We start from the raw sequence: 14,218 nt of genomic DNA on the forward strand, positions 1-14,218 counted from the left end.
TTAACCCCCTTGAAGTTTCCACCTGGGCTTCTTGGAATATTTGCTCCTGGAGCCATGAATCATCACATAAAAAGTCTAAGAATGGAGAAGATCATGTTATAAGGAAGCCCCAGCTAGCCACATGAAAAGGCCATATGAAGAGAGAGAGATCTCAGCAGACCCATCTGTGCCTGCCATCGCAGTATAGGCTTTGGGTGGAGAAGCCATTTGTGAGCACAGAGGGCCCAGCAGATGCAATATAAAGGAAAACTGAGAAACCCAGCTGACCATCCAAAATGAAGTTCTGGGACATATGTCCCAGTCTAGCTGTCCCAACCATCTTGACCCTGCAGAAGCATTAGTAATGAGACAAAGACAATCCACTGCTACTGTGCTGTAATCAAATTCCTGATCTGCTACATGATTTACATAATAAAAGAGTTGTTATATCACTAAGTACTGGTGTGGTTTTTTCCACAAGATAATTGGAATAACCTTATGTTTAGTAGCTGTTCAATAAATATTCATTGAATTTAATATTATGATTCACAAAATTCACTTTATTTGGTTTATTTTAAAATTTCAGGAGGCATATACTTAAAATTGGACATACAATTACTTATGGTCACGTGCAACTTAGCAAGAGGAATGTGTTCTAAGAAATGCATTATTTGGCTCCTTTGTCATTGTTGGAACATCATGTAGTGTACTTACACAAGGCTAGTGCTATGATGCTCCACACACCCATATATGTGCCTATCGCTTCCACAGCAATTGTGGACAAAACCAAACAAGCTTAAATCCAGCACAAGAGAAGATGATTCAACCAAGAGAAGGTAGACGGGTGATACAGAGGCTGCTACATAGCAAAGCACACTGTTTTACAGTAAACTTCTTTTCACAAGTAAAAAGAGTACACTCTAAAATAATAAAAGTGCAGTATTAGTAAATCCATAAACCAGTACCATAATTGTTTATTATTATCAAGTATTATATGTGTAGATACTTATATCTGCTAGACTTTTATGCAATGTATTATCAAGTGTCATGTATTGTACATAATTAATTGAATGTGCATTTCTTTTATACAGTTGGCAGCAGAGTAGGTTTGTTTGCACCAGCATCACATAAACATCATGACTAATTCATTATGCTATGATGCACTGACACACGTATTATGGCCATGGTGTCATTAGGTGAAAGGAATTTTTCAGCTCCATTACAATCTTATGGGATGACCATCATCTATGTGGTCCATTATTGACCAAAACATTATTATCTGATACATGACTATGCAAAATAAAACTTCCCAGATAATATATAACTCAGCATTCCTATTATTTAAGTTGAGCATTTGACTTACTAGCCACAATTAGTGAAGATTTTTATATTTGTTATTTACCCTCAAATTATCTAAACTTTGTATATTATTAAAGCAGCTCTTTTTTGATCTCCTCAATTTTGAAAAATGTTCTATATTGATTTCATATACACTTACTTCATCCCAGGAATTATTATAAAGATTTTATGTGTATTGAGTCCTTTAACCTAAGAACAACCATTACAGGTAGGTATCATTTTATCTAGTTTTTCCAGAAGAGAAAATTGAAGCATGAAGAAGTTAAATGATGCTGTCAAGGTTGTACAGCTCATACCCGGTCAAGGCACTGAGACTCCAGATGTAAGAAAACTGGAACTGCAGGCGCTTCTTAGGCTAAGCATGAGTGGAGTGTGTGCAAACTTCAGGACAAGGAGGTGGTTGCTGGGAGGGATAAGCATAAAGAAGCATCCCCTTTCATATCTAGTCTAAGTCTAACCCTCACTCTCTCCTCTAATATACTGAGCCTGTGTCAGTTTTAGGATGTGTTTGAGCTTTCATATCTACTCCAATATAAAATCTCTGAGACCCATTTTTACTTTGAGCTTCCAATATATTTTGGTTATGCTATGTGATGTCTGAATGTTGTCACACATCAAAATACAACTTAATTGCTAAGCTTTGCAGTCTCACAAATGCCCAACTCAATATTCAAAGCCAAATTTATGATAAATACAACTCCCACATTTCAAAGTGGACATAATCCCTGAAATATAGGTGCTTCAGGAAGGTCTTGGCAGCTTTCAAATATTCCTCAGCAACATTATCCCGCATCAACTTTCAAGGAAATGACACTGGACTGCTACCAAAGCTTTGTTATGTGTTACCTAGAAATATGACTCTCAGTGGCAAATTCTTGTAACTTTCTCTAAATGGATTATTCCCACCAGGAGAAGCATTATGTGTTAGAGGTGACTACTGATTGAGTTGGCAGGAGATAATTCTTCAGTAGAAAAAGCAATTTGAGATAATTTTTTTTAAAAAAATGTAAGCCTGACTTTGTCCCAGTGAAAGTGACAGTATGTGAAATTAAAATGTCTTTAAAAAAACAGAATTGTAAAAGGAATACAATGTCTACTACACATTTCCTTTTATTGGTAAAAATAATGTTTCAGATTAAACAGGCATGATTCTAGAGTAACATTTGTGATTAACAATGCCCTCACCATCAGACACACCTTTGATGTAACTCCCTTTGAAAGGTGAAGAAAACTGTGTTGTGAATGTCTATATGGGCAGTGTGAATTTATCCTGTGGAGGAAGCAGGGTAATGGAGAGGAAGACAGGGCCCTTCAAGACAGCCGGAAAGTGGGTGAGCTACGGGGATAAGACTGAGAGGTACAACAGAAGAGTGGAGACCAACAAGTAATAAAAGGAAAAGCCAAGTTGCATCAGAGGTCTGGGATGATGGTAGTTAGGTGGTCAAATAGTTTCTAGAGAATTCTGTAAATGAGGATTAGAGAAAATTTTATTGATGGGTACTTGAAATTTTCTACCATTGTCTTTTCCTATCAAGCAAGCATGAATTTTTCCTTCTTAAAAGAAGCTTCTGGTTTCAAGACAGTGATAATTTTTCACACCATGAAAAACTTACATAGAGGGTTTTTTTTTTTTTTTTTTTTTTTTTTTTGAGACGGAGTCTTGCTCAGCTGGCGAAGCTAGTCTCAAAATTGCAAGTCTCCTGCTTCAGCTTTCTGAGTAGCTGACTACCCTCAGCTACTTAATTATTATAAAATTCTACTATTCAAGAAACTTTTACTATAGTTAAGATATTTCTGGAACAATTTTATTATTTTTAAAGAGAAAATGGTTTCTTGTTTTTTCTCTGTCAGTTCGCAGGTTTCTTCTTGAGGACACCACCCAGATTGACCTTGTGGTTCATCAGCACTCCAAAGAAAGTTCCTTTTCAGTCCTAGGGGTAAATCTTGATTAGTCTAAGCCCGTTATGATGTGAATTCCAACTATTGGTTTAAGCATGTGAATCTCATGAATTTCGGGCCAATAAAATATGAAATCATCTTGGGATGGGTCAGCTCTTAATTTATTATCTCAGCTCTGAACTCACGGTTCGATGTATGCTCTAGGAGCAGAGACTTTCTTCAGCTTCCTCTAGAAAGTCATTGTGATGTTTGTTATTTTTCCCCAGTAGAGGGCGCTGGAAAAACAGCGCAGTGGCTTTCTGCAAATACAGCCTGAGCTGAGGATCTGTCTTGTGATTGTGAGGATCTGGGGTAGTGGGATTGAACTTGTCTGAGCCACAGGCCCAGAACATAATCTCTGCGATCTAGTATCTTAAGCCTGGTGATAACCTGGCTAGTAGGCATGTGGCTGCTTGTGACCCAAGGGCTGGGGATTGAGGCCAATCCACACAGAGCAGCCTACAAACTGTAAAACTCTAAAAGCCTTTGCCCTGGGTTGGCTCAGGGCAGGGATGGTGGTGGTGTGGGGGGAGGGGGCTACATAGAGGGCAGGGAACAATTTGTGTGTGTGTGTGTGTGTGTGTGTGTGCACAAACTCCTGGTCAGTACAGGTCTGGTTAAACGTACCAACTTTTGGCCTGTCCAGTGGCCGAGCCATATCTTTTCCAACAATACATGGGCTCCTAATTTGGTCAGCATCTTACAGTTACTTTCATTTCTATCACCCAATTGTGCTAGAGGAGTGCTCTGAGGAGTTTCTAGGAAATGGTCTCCTCAGTCATTCAAAGCAACAAAAGAAAGAATGCTGACCTTTTCTGCCTTTGATGTTAACATATGGAAACCCTTCAATGTCTGCAGTCAGTTTTGGTCAGTGTGAAGAGTCATGGGTCTAACCTTGGTTTTGATATCTTAGGTGTACAGATCCTACTGCAGACTTCTCATGTGATGTGGGGATGGGGCGGGATAATAATCTTATGTATAAGCTATTTTTTTGCTAGGATTTCACTTACTTACAGTACAAATGTATAATATTCCCTTGTTTAAGTCCTCTTTATTCTAAAGCTGCTGCCGCTTTTTTTTTTTTTTAAGTCTTTTGGCAAGAGACTAGGTGATGATATCAATTGTTACTCTTTTGAGACATCAGGATGTGTTTACCCATCTTACTTAACAAACTCACTATTATAACCTATAAGATCCTTTCTTTTACTTCACTGTTGCACATATTCAAGTTCCTCATATCATAAAATTACATGAACTTTTTTTTTTCAGTTTAGTTTTCCTTTCTGATTATGTTGAATTTCTATTAGTTTTTATGATAAAACAAAACAAAACAAAAAAGCCATTGACATCAAAGAACTTTGGGTTATATTTTTGGAGGATAAAATGCCTCTTAAACACCAGTCATTTTTCGGAAACCTAAAATGGTCTTTTCTTAGAAAGCAGACAATTCAGCCAAGTTCCGATTTTTCTACTTTTACGAAACTCGGTAAAATACTTCAATGTAAGACTGTATTTATAGTTGACACTATACACACACACAAGAAAATGAAAGAGGGTGTTCAGCCCTCTACAGCCCATTGTCTCACTCTGCCTGCTTCCTATAACAAGTACTTATAATTTTCATGCTGATTAAAAGGAAATCTTTCCACAGTGGGGTGAGACCTAGGAAGGACCTGCCACATGGCTCTCTGCAGGTGTGGTCTGCTCATCACATTGTCCTCGCATGGCTACTTGGTTCCTTGTTTGCAGGGGGTGGTTAGTGTAGTTTCCTTTGCTCACTGTGACTTCCCTAAGGCTTCCTCCAGAACCATTTCCAGCCCTCTAAATATCACCAGCCCTTCCCTATCAGAGCCAGGGATTGTACTCTTTCTGTAGAAAAGCAAATGTCTTAAAAATAATTCACCCCATCCCACCCACCCAGTCCACTTCTCCAACTTCCCTCCCCTGCCTAGGATAGCACATCTGATTATTGATCTGCTGTCTCGTATTGCTGTGATCTTATCCATGAGCTGGCTTATTCATAGTGGCTCACTCTGTACTTCTATAAAACGCCACTTCTCCTCTGGGTTTTCAGGGAACAGGTGTTCTGAATCCTTTCTGGACAGACCTGATGTCCTGTGTGAGTACAGTACTAACTTGTACACATCTTCCGGTAAATGACGATGTGCATACTTTCCCTGGAGCAACTGAGACTGTCTGGTTACTACAAAAGTTCATCACTGTTTTTCTCACAGGAAAGGAATTCTCAGATTCTTTTAATATGGAAAACTAACTGCTGCTAGTGTCAGGAGAAATAGGATGCAGGTTTGAAGGGCAGAAGAAAAGGAAAAAAATAGAATGTTCTCTTATTCCCTACCTTCACTGCCCATCCCCAACGATGCTTGAGATCTACTTTTACTCTAAGAAAATGAAGGTAGGACTGTGAATATCTACTGGAATGTGGGAAGAAGAAGTCTTCTTCTTCTTGGGGTGGTGAATCCCAGAAAATGAAACCTCTCAACAAGCCACCCAAGGCGAATAATGCCCTCTACATTGATAATCCCCCTGAAGTGCAAAATTACTGATCAGAAGTACTAATGACCTTCTGATCAGAAAATGTCTTGATATTTGATTTTTAATAATCAGAAAAATAAAGGTCAGTGAATATACTTTGTGGAAAGTCATAGAAAATTCATGAACTGAATTTGAGAAGCTATTCATTATGTGGTTGGGGATCTAAAAATGAAAAATCAGGAGTGTAGCTTTCTTTTATGAATTTATTGAAAGGACTGTCTTCATTCTTGTACAGTTCTGGCTTCTGTTCTCCTCCTTGCTTTCTTCTTCTGAGGGAAATGGAGAACTCTGAAAAGCAATACCGGAGATTGGTCTCTGAGGTGGCATTCTACTTTTCCTGCCTCTTCCATTTAGAACTGGATGGGGACGAATTAAATGAAGAAACCACTGTTGTCTGGGATCTGAACATTTCACAAGGGATCTTCTCACACTTCAGCAGGGCCAATCTGGATCCCGCTTCAGGAGATAGACCTCTAATTTTCAACCAATTCAGATTAAGATAGGACAAGAGTCTTCCTTACTTACCCTTTTCTATTTTTTTAAAATATTTTTTTTTAGTTGTTGATAGAACTTTATTTTTATTTATTTATGTGTGATACTGAGAATCAAACCCAGTGCCTCACACATGCTAGACAAGTGCTCCACCACTGAGCCACAACCCCAGCACCCCCTTTTTACTAGGCACGACCTAATATTATCCTTACTGTGCCTCGGGTCCTAAATAAAGTACTTATTAATGCATGCTTGACTTGTCAATGGTTGCCAGAAGTCTTAAATTTTTGCATAGTATTCCTATACTATTTTTATGTCTAGGAATTTAACCTAAAATGATGATATATGTAAAACATTAGCTATAGGATATTTATTACAAAATTAAAAATATTAGTGTATATGTATGTATATATTCAGACAGACACACACACATATATGGAGTATATCTATATTAGCATGTAGTTAGCCTTTTTACTAATAGCTAGTGCTTAATAATGTTGATTTTGAAGAGTTTAATAACCTAAGAAAATATTGATTTTTTGAGCATCAAATCAAGTTAAAAAAGTGAGAAGAGTATGTTATGCCTACATCTTCTTGTATAATTAATGTCTAGGTACCATGTCTATAGCCACATCTGAACTGGCTACAACATTTTTTAGCTTTACATCCACACTATCTATCACTTCTTCCTTCTAGTATTTCTTCTATCACTCTTCTACCTTCCTCTTCTTCCCTTCTACCTAGTAAAGTCTTAAGATCTTTAAGATTGTGGTTTATATTTTCTTCTTTCTGGTGACCTGTATTTTGTAATTTTTCAATTTGCCTTATTGCATGATTCCTATATGACTTCCTGTAATGACTCATAATTAGGACTTCAGAAGCCCCAGAAATATTCTTAGCTATAAAGATTACAATAAAACAGACCATTCTGCCTGAATTATTAGTGGTTTCATACTATTTGACTGATTCTCAGTTTACCTAGACTCAGAGAGCTGGGAAACCTTAAAGGTTATCCAAACCAGTCCTTCATTTTAAGGGGAGTAAACTGAAACCCAGAGAGACTGACATTCAATCACCCCAATCACAGAGCTGGGGTTGAATCCAAGAATCTCACTATACAATGACTTTTATGACTAAAATATGAACTCATTTGAAGTTCCATTGTTTTATTTCAGTGGCTATTGAAAACATACCTATTACATATATGTTTGATAGTGACAATAGGGTTGGCCTTTCTAAATTAGGATACAGTGGAAGAAAGATAATTTCGATATAAATGTGCCTGTTTTAGTCAGCTTTTTCATTGCTGTGACCAAAAGACCTGGCAAGAACAATCAGAGGAGGAAAAGTTTATTTGTGGGCTGATGGTTTCAGAGGTCTCAGGTTGTAGAAGGCCACATCCATTCACTTGGGCTCCAGGTGAGGTAGAACATCATGGCTGAGAGTATGGTGGAGGAAAGTAGGTCAGAACAAGGCCACCAAGAAGGGGAGGGGGGAGGAGGGAGGAGGAGGAAGGGGAGAGGGAAAGGGAGAGGAATAGAGAGAGAGAGAATGAGCACGTGCAAGAGAGCTTTGCTCAACAAGGACAAAATATATGTCCCAAAGACCTGCCTCTGGGGACCAACCTCCTCCAGCTACACCCTACCACCCAGATAATCCCTATCAGGGGATGAATCCACTGATTAGGCTAAGGCTTTCATATCCCCATCATTTCACCTCTAAACATTTTTACATTTTCTCACATATGAGCTTTTTGACAATGCTTAGATATGCTGTGCTCAAAATAGCTTCAATTTATGAGTTTAATGTTATTTCATTCTAAAAGAGGAACTCATCAAAAAGGTCCATTATTAAAAGAATCTTTCTGAAGTTACCATGCAAACAAAAGTGAAGCTGCAAAGTTTAACTCCTTAAGAACTGAATGTCAACATCCCAGGAGATTTCTCAGTAATTGTTCTATTTTAGAACAACATTTGTTGTAAAAATCAAATACGAAATTAAAATAATTCTTATGCTTATTTTATGGCTGTATGGGTGAAAATAATTGTTGCCATGGTTGAAATACAGTAGCGGCTTTATCTCATTCAGCTACATTTTTTTTTTCTTGTCTTTGAAAAGGCAACCTGTCTGCAGCCTATCTCCTACCAGCCAACCCACACAAATTGACAATCAAGACCAGACCATGGTCTGTGAAATTGCACCAGAAAAGTTTGCAAAGACTCCCACTTGAGCTCCTGGTTCCCTGCTTGCTTGTTATTTGATCTGGTTCAGTCTGGCATGCTGTTTGTATTTACCCAGTGTTATAGGACATCTGCTATCCTCCAGAACCCATCATGCTCTGTGGCAGTTTGCAGCTGACTGCATCCTATTTATATTAATTGAATGCACTGTATTCTGCATATACTGCTGATTACCCTCATTTATTTCAGTTCCTAAAGACCCAGGATTTCTCTATATGCCCTTACTATATTGTTCTTCTCATTTGGCTCCAATTAGTTTCAGCTAACGAAAATACATTACAACAAACCTCTGGTTAGCCATTGCTGTTTCTAATGACATAATTTGTGAGTTTTTAGCTCTTGAAAGTAAAGACATTAGGAATTAAGTTATAGTATCTTCTGTGGGACTGAGAAATATTAATTGCAGGCATCTGGGATCACTTTCTTAAGGATGATTTGTGATTTCTATTTAACTAATAAATGTTGACATAATTGAAGAGCTATAAACTCCATATGTTGGACTTCATGAGGAATTTCTGATTATATCCTTGTTCGATTAAGAAAACATTGTGGCATTAACACTAGATTGTGGTTTATTTGCACTTAATATTCTATAATTATAATAAATGGTCAAAACATTCATAGAAGAGAATTTATTAAAAGATGCAAATTTATTCCAAAACTATAAAATGTACCATTAATTTAGTGAATAATTGTGCATTTGTAACTTAAATTTTCTTTGCAATATACTGATTTTTGCATTCTGGTGTCCTGTTTTAACTCTAGAATGTGGAAGCAAACTCTTAGTAGTTTCTATTTTAATAGTCTGTAATGATATTTTTGAATAATGATGAATACTTTAAAGAATCTTTTTAGATGTAATCTGGACACTTGAAACAAAATTAAGAATGGACCATGATAGATTCTATAACAAATTAAATTACTTTACTCCTTAATAAGAAGTCTACAATTGAGTTCAGCACCTGACTTTTAGTTAGGTGTTTATATATTGCACAACTGTCCTTCATGGTATAAAATCTGGATCTTGATCTGTTTTGAAATATAATCAATTATCATATGTTAAGTCTAAGGAAATTTCATTGTTAAATTATGACCCCAAGCAAAAAACCCTTCTACTTATCAGTCCTTTGAAAATTCTTAGTTTTTAAATGCTGCTCCATTGCATTTTGTGTTTTTCTCCCTCTTACCACCAACTTGAAAAGACAAGGCTGATCATAGTCAAATACCGTAAAAGCTGCGCTCCCATGGTTTTTATGTAAAGTTAATAAAATAAATAAGAGGCAGCTGTGTGCATTTCAGGAAATCAGTCCATTGAGGGGTTCTGGGAATACTCTACCCACAAGTGTGAAGCTGGAGTCACCAGAAACCCTCAATGGAATTGCAGCTCAATAAATCAAAATTTGCTTCTTTTTACCTTTACAGTATAACTGCATTCTACGTGGTGCCTGTGCCTAATGACATTCCCACTGCTATCTTTTTCATTATCATGAAACTTCTTGCTTCCTGTTTCAGCGGGTTGGAATGCTTTGGGAGAACTTTCACCGTCTGCTTGGTTGCTGTGGGTCTCAAACATTTCAGGCCTAGTGATCATGGCACGGTAATAAATCCCTCTCACTTGCCACCACTAAATGAGAAAGAAAGAGTAAATATGAAGAATTATAAGGCATTTTGATAGCACATCATGGAGGTATATGGTAAATACATCCATGCCAAACTGCAATGTCATTCATGATCATAGATCCATGAACTGGCAGGGGGCCCCTAGGGGACTGAGTCTTTTAGTTGACTGATGGACTGTGAGTTGCTATTTTTGATAATCACTGCAATGCAATTGTCATTCTGCAATGCAATTATCATACGTTAAGTCTAAGGAAATTTCATTAGTTGTTGGTGACAAACCTGATGGGGGTTTTTCCCTATGATCTCTTATTTTCATGTTTTCCTCACTCTCATTTTCTTTTAAAGCAGTAGCAAAATCTGCTTCCTTAATTGAGAAAACTCAATACTGATTATTATAGTGATGCAGACTAAACACCAAAGAAATTGCATCAATCTAGAAACTGAGTTCAAATCCTGTCTCCATCATTTCTTAGCTTGATAACCATGTCAAATCATCTGACTTTCATTTGTTTGAATTCCCCTCCCCCCCCCCCCGAAATAGCAGTAATTTTAATATCTTCTATAGTTTGGATTTTAAATTTCCCCCACCTCCCAAGTCTCAGGGTTACAAGCTTGGTCCCCAGGTGGTGCTATTGGGAGGTACTGGAACTTTTAGGAGGTGAAGTCAGGTGGAAAGAAGTTAGGGCATTGTGAGTATGCTCTGGAAGGTGATTGTGAGACCTTGATCTCTTTCTTTTTCTCTTCTGCTCCCTAACTTGTGATGTTAAAAAAAGGTTGCTTCTCCATGCACTCCTGCCATGAAGTGCGGTTCATCACAGGCCCAAAACAATGGGGACAATCAATCATGAACTGAACCCTCTAAAACTGTGAGCCAACTTCTTTTACAAGTTAATTATCTCAAGTATTTGTTCTATTAATGGAAAGCTAATTACTACATTATACGTAACCTAGCACTGCCATAAAGTTTATCAGTAAGAATCTGCTATATGATAAATTACCCCAAACCCACTTTCTTCAAAAACAAACAAACAAACCAAAACCCAAAACCAACTATTTTTCATAACTCTATGGATCGACTTGGACCTCCAAGGTATGTCTGATCTAGACAGGCGTGGCTGGCCTGGGCTGGATTATTTAGGATAATTTTAATTACATGTCTGGAGGTTAGCAGTCTAGTTATCTAGGATGGCCACACTCATATCTGCCAGGTATCATTTCTGGTAAAGGCAATGAGCCTGTCACTGTTTAACAGGCTAGCCCTGGTTTCTTCATATAGTGATCTCAAGGTAGCTATAGAGAGCAAGTTCATTTCCTAGACTCTGCTTGAGTCACATTTGCTATGTCCTTTAATTAAAGCAAATTCCATTGTTAAGCTCAGAATGAAGGGATGAAGAGGTAAATTCCATCCCTGACAGAAGGAGTGGAATCACATTTCAAGGAACATTCAAAGATGGGTTGAACTTCTTGCCTTCTGTAATTTGCTGCTGTAATTTACATGATGGCGAATGAGTAAGTACTACTGAGTGGAAAGTGACTAGAATCAGTGACTTGCAAATGGCAGGAATTAAAAAATGTTATCTGTTACTATCGTCTTCATTGTGTGTGTGTGTGTGTGTGTGTGTGTGTGAGAGAGAGAGAGAGTGTGTGTGTGTGTATGTGTGTGTGTGTGTGTATGGTCCTTGGGGATTTAAACTCAGGGCCTCAGGCATGCCAGGCAAGCACTGTACCACTGAGCCACATCCCCAACCCTTTACCATATTCTTAATTGGCACCATGCTCACACTTTTCCTTTGCTGTTAGAGCAGTGTTATGGTTGGGATCTGGTATGTCCCCCAAACCTTATGTGTTACAGGTATGATCCCCAGTACAGAAAGAGTCAAAGGTGGGACTTTTATTAGGGCAATGACTAGGGCTGATTTCATCCAATGGATTTATTTACTTGGTAGACCAATCCATTGATAGCTGAATAGACAATTGGGAAATGGATTTAGTTGGAGGAAGTAGGCCAATGTGAGTGTGCCCTGGACGAGTTTATCTAGTTCCTGACCCCTTCCTCTCTCCATCTCTGTTTCCTGCTTGCAGTGCCAAGCAGTGTTTCTCTGCCTTTCTGTGCTCTGTGATGTTCTTCTTTACCTTGGGCCCAGAGCAGTGGAGTTGGCTGACAATCAATGGACTGAGATATTTGAAACCATGAGCCAAAGTAAACATTTCATCCTCTAAGTTGTTCTTGTCAGATATTTTGGTCACAGAAGCAAAAAGCTAACATATGCAGCATTTGTCCAGTTATCTTTTTTATATGTAAATGAGAAATTGCATTAATTTAGATGCTATTGAAATTCTAGTCTTCTATGACTGAGGCCATGACAAGAATCTTCTGGGTGAATTTCCTTTATGAAAGTAAACAGCATGGTCATTAGAAAAGAAAAAAGAGAGAAAAAGAAAAATATTTTTCTCCAGTCATCCTCTATACTGTTTCCAGAATGGTACATTTTCCATAATAATCTCAGCCTGTGCAGGAAAATCCCTCACGATAAGAATTTCCTGGTACCCAATGTCAAGAGTGCTGCTGCTGTGACATACTGCTTTAGAGTATATCTAATATTGTTCTGACTGAGATTTTTGGGTTTCCATTTCTTTCTAGGATTATGCATAAATAATAAAGCACAATTTTTTATTACTATGTTTTAGAATGATATTCATTTTATTAAATATAGCATTGACCATTTTCTTTCCTTGAAAGTAAAAAAATCTTTAAAATTTAAAACTTAAATATTTCTGAAGAGATTTATTTTAAAAAATATTTTTATTAGTTGCTGATCGATCTTTATTTAATTTATTTATTTATATGCGATGCTGAGAATCCAACCTAGTGCCTCACACATGCTAGGCAAGTGCTCTACCACAACCCCAGCCCAAGAGTTTTATTTTAAATGCAGAAACTGACCAATTGAATTTAAAATAACATCTAACTAAACTAAACTAACTTCTAGAGTCTTTACCTGATGGTAACAGGGTCTCAGTTAAAAGCAGTATTCACAACCTGCACCTTCAGAACATGAAATGGAGCCCTTGAGGCTGATAGAGTAGATGATCTCGTCCTGGTTTGGATTTCATTATGCTTAATAACTATGATAAATGCCAGTCATGGATTTTTTGCAAATTCAGTCCTGGGAAAGTTTCCATAAAGATGTGACTCAGTTAAAACAAATGTGTTTTAAGTGTCTAATCTATAATGAACAATTTGTTCTATCCCTGAGGAATGAAACAACAACTTCAAAAACATGTTTGGGTAACTGAACAGTAAAGAAAATATGAAGATTGTCCTAGTAGATACCTTAAGAAAGCAGTATTCATTTATTGTCTCATTGGCAAGATGCTACTCAGATAATAGAAATGATTCTCTTCAGATAGGAGCAGCAAGCATTCTCTCTCAAGGGTGCTTTCTTCTATCACCACAGACAGGCATCCTCTGCAAAACTGAGAGCTTAGAGTGCCCTAGACCCACCTCCACCTCACAGAGCCCTGGGGAGACCACAGGAACCTTCCAGATTCTCTAGAGAAGCTGGTGCCTCCAGTCAATTCTTTCTTTGTATCTCTCAATCAGAAATTGGGAATCGTCTCCACTGTTCCCGTGAACTGTTTATGGGGAGATCCCAGTGGCTTTGACATTGAAACCATGTAATTGTTTGGCTTCTTTGTTGAAAATTAGTGTAAGGAAAGCAGCACAGCTGGACACAGTAATTGCAGAATGATTGAAGAAAAGTCTTAATCAATGTCAGGGGACCTACGAGCCATTTTCCTTGTTAATATCTACCTGATTTAGATGCAAAATATTGGTCTTGTATTCACAGTTAAAATAATACCAACTGAAAACCTCAGATTCTTTCCTTTGAATACACAGGGCTTCTTTCTCAGGGTACAGGACAAGGAAGGGGGTCTTGTGAAAGAAAGTGGATGTGGATGGTAAGGGCAAGACCCCCAACCTTGACAAGGGGTTTCTGTGCACCAGCTTGGGGAACAGGGTAATGGTACCATTA

Source organism: Marmota flaviventris, chromosome 8, assembly GCF_047511675.1.
Source record: "Marmota flaviventris isolate mMarFla1 chromosome 8, mMarFla1.hap1, whole genome shotgun sequence".
NCBI lineage: Eukaryota > Metazoa > Chordata > Mammalia > Rodentia > Sciuridae > Marmota > Marmota flaviventris.